Genomic DNA, 9,043 nt, shown 5'->3' with positions numbered 1-9,043 from the left:
CTCTCAACGTTTCCATCAGACACTTCAAACTAACAGTGAATAAAACATAAATATTATTGTAAACAAAGTCAAGATTTTTCTCAGGAAGCATTTCTGACACTGACTTAGCACACAAAGACATGTGTAAGTTACTCGTTTTCTGTTCCCTAACAGCATGGCCAAGCAGAGAGTAACAGCACTATAACAACTGAAAAATATGAACAATGAGTTCATGAAATGTCTGATTTTGACTGAAGTAACTTCGCAATGAACTTCCCAAAATAATTTTGGTGCAAATTATACACACATTAATTTATCTAAAAGAAATCTGCTCTAATAGGTTAATAGCTACCACCCAAAAAATTTTGGAGGGCATTTGACAAAATAACAAGTTTACAGTAAAAATGGTCGATATTCAACATTTCTTTCTGCCAGTAGTTAAAAAAAGTACTAATTTCTGATTAAGACATTTCTGATTAGTGATAACATGACAATATTCAATGATCTCTTTAACTGCAAAAAATATTGGATATTTATTCTCTACCAAGTACAATTTTAGATGTAAATTAAATTTATAAATTAAATTTATAATAATAAATAAATTAAATAATATATGATAAATACATGATATTAGCAAAGTATTGTAATCCCTAAGATAAATGTAAGAGCAGCATATGACGCAAGCATAGAGGATCAACATTTCACTCAGTCTTGGAGTATTGTCATATTTGGTTCAGGGCCTACTGATCAGAGAAATTTGATTTAAGTACTTGTTACAAGAGTAATGACAAACTAATTAGGCAAAAAGTTGGTGGGAGGGGAGCATTTGAGGGGGAAAAGGGAATGTTCTAAGACATAGAGGTATAAAAATATAGGAAACTTGAAGTAGAATAATAAGACTGGTACACAGAAGGAGAATGGAGATAGTAAGAATGAAAATTGGGGACGCAGGCAGAAACAAGATTTTGAAGGGCTTCTTGTGATATACTGGAAAATTTAAACTTCAAAGGCAATGGAAAATTTAAGGAGGAAGACAATAGTTTTTCAGGAAAACTGAGTTCAGTTTTGGACCAGTATACAGAAGATCTATGTGGAGTTTGGCCCATAATCAGTGTGGAGTTTGAGCCTTCACTAACATGTAGGTGGTGAGTAAGGACAATATTGAAAATGTCACTCAAGGAGAGACTCTAGAGTGATAAGAACAGAGAAACACGAAACTCTGAAGAACTACCATACTTAAATGGCTAGAGAAGAAGGGGAATGCAAAAGTGACTGAGAACAGACATTCAAAATGGTAGAAGGAAAACCAAGACAGAATTGTTTTATAACAGCTAATACTGAAAGAGAGTGATAAATTATGTCAAATTCTGAAAAGAAATTATATACACTAAATAAGAACTTGAAAAATTGTCACTTGAAGGAAAAACCATTCAAAGTAAAATGTTGAGTTAAAAATATAAAACAATAAACATGTATTTATAGGCTGTACTTCCGATTTCATAAAAAATATAGCTGGATATGTAAAGACAAGGGATTGGAAAGAAATATCACACCATGTTAACACCAACTATATGTGGATTATTTTAATTTTTGAAATTTAATAAATTTCAGAATATTGTCTTAAAAGTAAAAAGCAAAGACATTCATTGAATTTTCTACTTAAGGAGGCAGAATGTAAAAGTAGAAAAAGCTTTGGTTTACAATTGAACTTGCCTGAGCTCCAATACTAACTCCTCTACTAATAAATTTTGCCACATTAAAGACAATTGAAAAAGCATACTAACTTATGGAATTTTAGTTCTTTTTTCCACTAAATTGAAATTTCTCCTTTATCATAATGTAAATCCTGAGATATGCATAATTTTATTAATTTTATTTCTCTATTTTGTTCCATTGCTCCAAGATCTAATTCTGAGCAAATAACAATCCAATTGAAGTAGAAGGTGAAATGAGCTCAATAAGATATTAGAATAGGATAAATCAGCATGTTAATTAGCTACACACATTCTCTGCATTTTAACAAAAATGTACTGTGTCATTAATTCTACTACATCCTCTTTCAGCAAAGTTAATATTTGAAAATTCTAGAAAAATTGTAGGGGTTAAACTGGCTTGAATAATCATATTTGCAAATGAGTAAAGATAAAACCAGGATCTTGGGACTTCAAGAAACTGTGATATGTTCAATTCTTGGCCTAAGGTACAAATTTATGGGCAGAATAGCAGAGCCAACAACAGGAACTCAGAAGGAAATGAAAGCCATAGCCAGTTACCACAGTAGGCATAATCGGAGGAGAAAAAATACTGTGAATAAGTGATTCCAATAAGAGGCAAAAAGAAAAGAATGGTAATTGGTTAGAAGCTCTTTAAAACCCAATTCCACAACTAAGCCTCCTCCTTTATTTCTCCCTCCCTCCCTACTTCTTGCCTTCTTTCTTTTTCTTTCTCTCTTCTTTTATCTCTATCTACCTACAATCATCTGTCTAATTTTTATCAATCTATTTGTCCATCAACTTTTGCCTCACTTCTCTTGATCATAAAATTACTTCTAGAGGCATCTCTGTTAAAAAATATTCATATTTCCTCATGGTGATACATACACATGGCCACACATCTTTCTGGGTGACTGATCAAAAACTTATGAACTTGACCAGTCCTCAGCTATGAGTTACTGAGGTAGCATATGTGCCACTTAGGCCACTAACTGAAAATGGTACCCTGGATCCATCTTAGACTTCCCATTAAACCATGCTATTAAAGAAAGCAATGTATAAAAATTGCCTAATACTTAGGACCATTGTGGTTTTATACTTTAGACACCTATTTTCTTTCAAATTATGAATCCCAATTTTTTTTTTTTAAAGATTTTATTTATTTATTTATTTTTCCCCCCAAAGCCCCAGCAGATAGTTGTATGTCATAGCGGCACATCCTTCTAGTTGCTGTATGGGGGACGCGGCCTCAGCATGGCTGGAGAAGCCGTGCGTCGGTGCGCGCCCGGGATCCGAACCCGGGCTGCCAGCAGCAGAGCACGCGCACTTAACCGCTGAGCCACGGGGCCGGCCCCTGAATCCCAATTTGAGGAGTCTGATCACTGGTAAAGTAGGAAAGATGTTGTAACAAAAAGAGACAAAAACACTTGTTCTCTTCTGTTATATTACTCTTGAAGATGTGGAATTCTTCTTGAATTCCAAGTGGAGAAACTCAACAAATATACAAGAGAAAGACAAATAGGCTCAATATTGAGCACCTGTAAACAGATTGTAGTTCATAAAGAGAAAGATAGAGGTGGACAAAGAAACTAGCAATGAGGTAAGAAATTTCACAATCTAGGGAGAAACCAGAAACCCAAAGGGTACCATCAGATAGACAATATTGTAGATTCAGATACATCATGGTAAGCCTAAATTCACTGAAGATATTTTCATTTCAAGTTACGTTGGGAGAGGTACTTCTGCGCCATGTCTTTTTCCTTGCTGCACTTTAAAAGCACCACTCAGATCTCAAATTTATTTTCTTTATACATCAGACCAATATATATTATCATTTGCATGCATTTTTTTCAGGAAGCTACCTAATATAGAGAAATACCCAACTAGTCTGTCAGCTTTAATGTCTATTAAAAAATATATATATATATTTTGATGACTACAATATAAAGATGCTTATTTATTTGATTCACTCTGACTCTGCTCATGAAAATATTAATCACAAAAATTATTCAGAGAATGAGTTCTTCTTTGTTTTTTCAAAACACTGATAGAAAATATGATTTCACTTGCGTAGTGCTGTGGACTTGTAACATATATACAGTATACAGAGCATACTGGAAAAAACTGTAGAAATTCAGAAAAAGGTAACTGATATATTTGCTTTCCCCTTCATCATTTAGAAGAGATGTTGATTGCAAATACACAATTTTTAGCCTCTCCTATATAGTTAAGTTTCTATAATCTATTCTAGAACCTTGAATCCAGCTAAATGTATACAGGTACTTATCAAGTTAAGCAACCTATTTAATTGCAGGAATTATTTTTGTTGTTCTTGCAATCAGTGTGCATTTGGAATCAGCTAGGAGAGCTAAATATAACTTGACTGCCCTCAGTCTTTTAAGTTCCTCATTTTGGGCTTTCTTAGGTGTAACATAGAATCAGAAAATGACATCTTTTCTAACAAGACAAATTTACACTAATATAATTTTTAAATGTTTATATTTCAGACACTGATATCCTTTAACATTTTGAAACACAAATCTGTCATTTCTTGGGCTATGCTACCATATAATTACTTACACAATGAAGGTATTTTATTTTAATTATCTAGACAAAAGCAAGTACTTGAATCAAAAGCAAAATAATACCCACCATTGAGTGCCACAATGAAGAGACTTTGCATTTATTATCTCATTTACACAAGAGCCATAAGAGGTGGTGCAATTATTCTAACTCTGTGGATGACCAGTGATACAAGAAATGCTAATTATGCTCAAGGTCATGGAAATGGAATGAGTTATTCCAGGTTTGAATGTTATCTAGTTCTGCAGTGATAGTTAAAAAGTAAAAGATATTTGTTATATGTGCTTTATTTTATTTAGTTGGAATATAATAAGCTTTACTTGGGGAGAATCTTGGTGGAAGAGTTTTCTTATAAGCAATAAATATATTTAAGAACTTTAGAAAGAGGTCCACAGAAATTAGCACTTTTAAAACCAACTACTACAACTGTACTCATAGCTCTCAGCTGAGTGATTACAAATAGGTAACTCCCTGGTTTGACTTCTCAGTATTAGGGACTCTGTTATACTTATAGGAAGATGAAATAACAAGGGAGTGCAGTAGCCTTCTGCCATGTTTTTGTGACAGAATCTTCCTGTCCTCATTAAGAAAATAAAAGGAAAAATTGAATTATTTCTGGCAGAATGTTGGCTTGGTATATTTCATAGTATAACTTTATTTAGGTTAAGTTTAATTCTTCCCTTTTTAGGGAGAGTTTACTAAACACATCAACAAAAGACATAAACATGTATTAAAAGCCCACTAGGTGAATACAATTTTAAAGACTCATATTATTTATATGCAAATAAATGACAGATGCAATTAATTAACCAGAACTGCTACTTGGATTTAGGTATGATACATAAAAAATAATCGTTTACTATAAAATAATATATAGCTTACATGTCTCAGTAATTTAAACAGTACTGACTAGGAGTCTCACCAGAATTTTCTTTTTTTTGCAAACTTTGCTGTTCAGTTTTCATTTTGGGCCACTAGAAAACTATGTCTTTTTTAAAACGCTTTCCAAAGGAAACATTTAAAAAATATTGTTAATGGACTCAATTCACTTTATATTAAGTATTTTGTAAAATATCTACTTTTTATAAGAAAAACATAAACTTATCTTAACAATGTTAGTCTTTCACAAAAAGGGAAACTAGAATTTATTCCTAAAATTCTATAAAGTGATTAATTTAGAAAGGATGCCATTTTGAACTTCAATTGCCCCAAAGCAATTGAAAGTATTTAAAAGGTGTGGGAAAAAATAAATTGAAATGTCAAAGACAGAGTGAGAGATAAAACATGTGTATATAATATGTGTAGAAATGAGAAAGGCTAACAGAGTATACATATAATTAAATAATTTATTAAAGTGTATAAACTTCAAGTCAGTTAATATTGTTTATTTAATTTAAAAAACTATTTTTAACCTAAAATCATTGGGTGTAACTTTTATGTAATTTCCAGGTAATTCCTTTCATTATTTCAATAAATTATGTAAGTATTGCATTAATTCAGATCGACAAAATTTAACAAGTTCCCTAATCATGCTCTGATTTAGTATGTGTCCAACTGGCATAGATCTTTGTCTTTTAAACTAAATTTAATTCATGTCTTAAGGATATTAAATCATGTGCAGTTATTTATTACCTATTAAACATTAAATAATTTAACAAATACATGTTGATAATATGATAGGACAACAAAATTAATGATCTTACACAAACGTCTTCAGGTATTTCTTCTCAGCACAATTTTACCTAAAAAAAAAAAAAAAGACCATATAAATGTCATAGTTTCTTCTTATGCAATAGATTTTCCACATATGATGCATTTCTATGAAAAGTTCAATGTTGGCTGTCCATACAGATCAGGCCTGAAAATAGAAGAGGTGATCAGAAAGCTTCATTTATTAATAGTGATAGGGATGATGGGACCTCAAAACAATGGAGATCAGGTGGAGAGTCTTAGCCACCAGAAGCCCAGGGGCCACATTGACTATGATGGCTGAAAAGGCTAGAGGGATAGTCGAAGGATATTGACCTTACAAGATTTATAAAGTTACCTAATAGAACATGGTGTCCCTGGGGGCAAAAAGAGACACTCAATGAGGGTACAACATAATATCTGTAGTTGAAGAAGACATTAGTGGAGAAGAGGGAGAATGAGGAGCTGGCCTCAATGAAAAGACATGATTCCTTCCTCTACTTCCAAATATGAGTGAATTTGATTAATGAAGTGGCTGGGAAGGGGTGCCTTTGTTCCGGAGCGTGGAGGGACCACATTAGAAGCTGCCTGTGCTAAAGAGAATGTGTTTCCAGGACAAGAGTCTTTGTCATTCCTAGCATTATTGACAGAATGGAGACAGAAGGAGAAGTCAAGATGGCAGCATAAGCAGACTCTGAACTCACCTCCTCCTGTGGACACAGCCAATTTACAACTACTCGTGGAAAAATTACCCCTGAGACAGAACTGAAAACTGGGTAAGAGGAACTCCGGCAACAAAGGACAATCCTAATTGAGGTGGAAGAGGCAGAAATTCCCTTCTGGAGAGGAAAAACGCCACTTTCACAAGCCACAGCACCTCACAGCCGCCCGGGAGCAGCCCACAGGTACGCAGCCCTCCCTGGAGGCTCGGGGCCCTGAGCTGGGAGAACCCCCGCTGTGGGCATTTTGTGGACCCAGCACAATTGAGACGAGTGGCATAATATCTGACTTTGCCTGCCACTAAAACACTGGGGAGTACCCCCAGAAAAGCTGGTTCACAAAGAAATTAAAACAGGCTCTTAAAGGGCCCATGAGCAAACTCACCCATTTCAGAAAGCAACCTAAAATCACCAGAAAGAAAGGTGCACAGTGCTTTGGTGAAAAGAGACTCACCTGATAGGCCCTGAGTGAATCTCAGTGAGAGGCGAGACCTCTCCAGGGATTGGGACATTGGCGGCAGCCATTGCTGTGGCCTGGTGTGGGCATGCTGACACAGACATGATTGGATTTCTCCCTGGGGCCTCCTAGCCGAGGTCTGCTCCACTCACTAGCACCGATTTAATCCAGCTTAGCTAGGGCAGGCAGCCCACCCTAGAGACTGGGCCCACCCAACAACAAACTCTCAGGCAACTTGTGGGCCTGCATAGGTTCGTCACTGGATTCTCTGCAGCCTGGCAACTGAGCCCACTTCAGTGGGGCAGGGCGTGCACAAGGAGCGGGTGGAGAGTGTGGGGCGTTGGTGGATTGTGTGGGGCTCCCACCGTGGAGAGACTGGGTTCACTTCAGGAGGTCGGGGCGCACACACGGGGCAGGACTGTGTTGACTGTGTGTGTGGACCTGTGGGCGGCGGGGCTTGTCAGATGCAGAAGACTGGTGCTTCTCAAAGACCCACATAGGGGGTTTGCCCCACCTTCCAAAGCCTGAAACAATTGGGTGCTCCCATGCCTGAGGCCAGCCCCACCCAGCTGCAATCTTCAGAGAGCTGACAAGAGACCTAAAGGCTGGAGGCTAATAGCAATTGTAAGGCCCTGAGCATGACAACCTGCCACGCTGAGGGCCTACTCACTTAAAAGTAATACTGCAACAAATGTGGTATTAGAACTTGCAGCCAACTGTGCTGGGGCTCCCCGCACCTGATAAAGAGACTGAAGGGACCACAACAACTACAAGCAGCTGAGCATTACAACAGCTGGCAAGGAGCTTAACTCGGCCTCCCTGAGCGCCTACAGAGAGAGCAAACAGGCCACAACAGAAAGATACACGTAGCCCACATAGGGGTCACCCCTGGAACATTGAGAATTGAGGGAAGCACACTGCAGGCCTCCTAAGGCATCACTTATATAAGGTCACCTGTACAAGAGCAGGAGACATAGCTGACCTACCTGATATGTAGACACAAGCACAGGGAAAGAGGCAAAATGAGGAGGCAAAGGAATACATTCCAAGTCAGGGAACAGGACAAAACCGCAGAAAAGAAACTAAGTGAAACAGAAATGAGCAACCTACCCGACAGAGAGTTCAAACAGTGTTAAGGATGCTCACTGATGTGGGGAGAAGAATAGATGAACTCAGTGAGAATGTCAACAAAGAAATGGAAGATATAAAAAAGAACCAATCAGAAATGAAGAATACAATACTGGAAATGAAAAATTCACTAGAGGGACTCAAAAGCAGAGTAGAGGATACAGAAGAACGGATCTGCGAGCTGGACAAAAGACTATAAGAAATTACCCAAGCTGAACAGGTAAAAGAGACAAGAATTAAAAAGAGTGAGGACAGTCTAAGAGACCTCGGGGACAACGTCAAGCACACTAACATCCACGTTATATGTGTCCTGGAAGGAGAAGAGTGAGACAAAGGGGCAGAGAATCTATTTCAAGAAATAATAGATGAAAACTTCCCTAGCCTAAGGAAGGAAACAGACATCCAGGTACAGGAAGCACAGAGAGCCCCAAACAAGATAAACCCAAAGAGGCCCACACCAAGACACATCATAATCAAAATGTCCAGAAATAAAGATAAAGAGAGAATCCTAAAAGCCGCAAGAGAAAGACAAGTTACATACAAAGGAAACCCCATAAGGCTATCATCTGACTTCTCAGCAGAAACCTTACAGGCAAGAAGAGAGTGGCACAATATATTTAAAGTGCTAAAAGGAAAAAATTTACAGCCAAGAATACTCTACCCAGCAAGGCTATCATTCAAAATGGAAGGAGAGATCAAAAATTTCCCAGACAAGCAAAAATTAAAAGAGTTTGTCACCAAGAAACCAGTGCTACAAGAAATGTTAAAGGGACGGA

The sequence above is a fragment of the Ceratotherium simum genome, chromosome 15, assembly GCF_057802395.1.
Source record: "Ceratotherium simum simum isolate JZ-2026a chromosome 15, ASM5780239v1, whole genome shotgun sequence".
NCBI classification, from domain to species: Eukaryota; Metazoa; Chordata; class Mammalia; order Perissodactyla; family Rhinocerotidae; genus Ceratotherium; species Ceratotherium simum.
Note: the sequence above shows the minus strand (reverse complement) of the source record.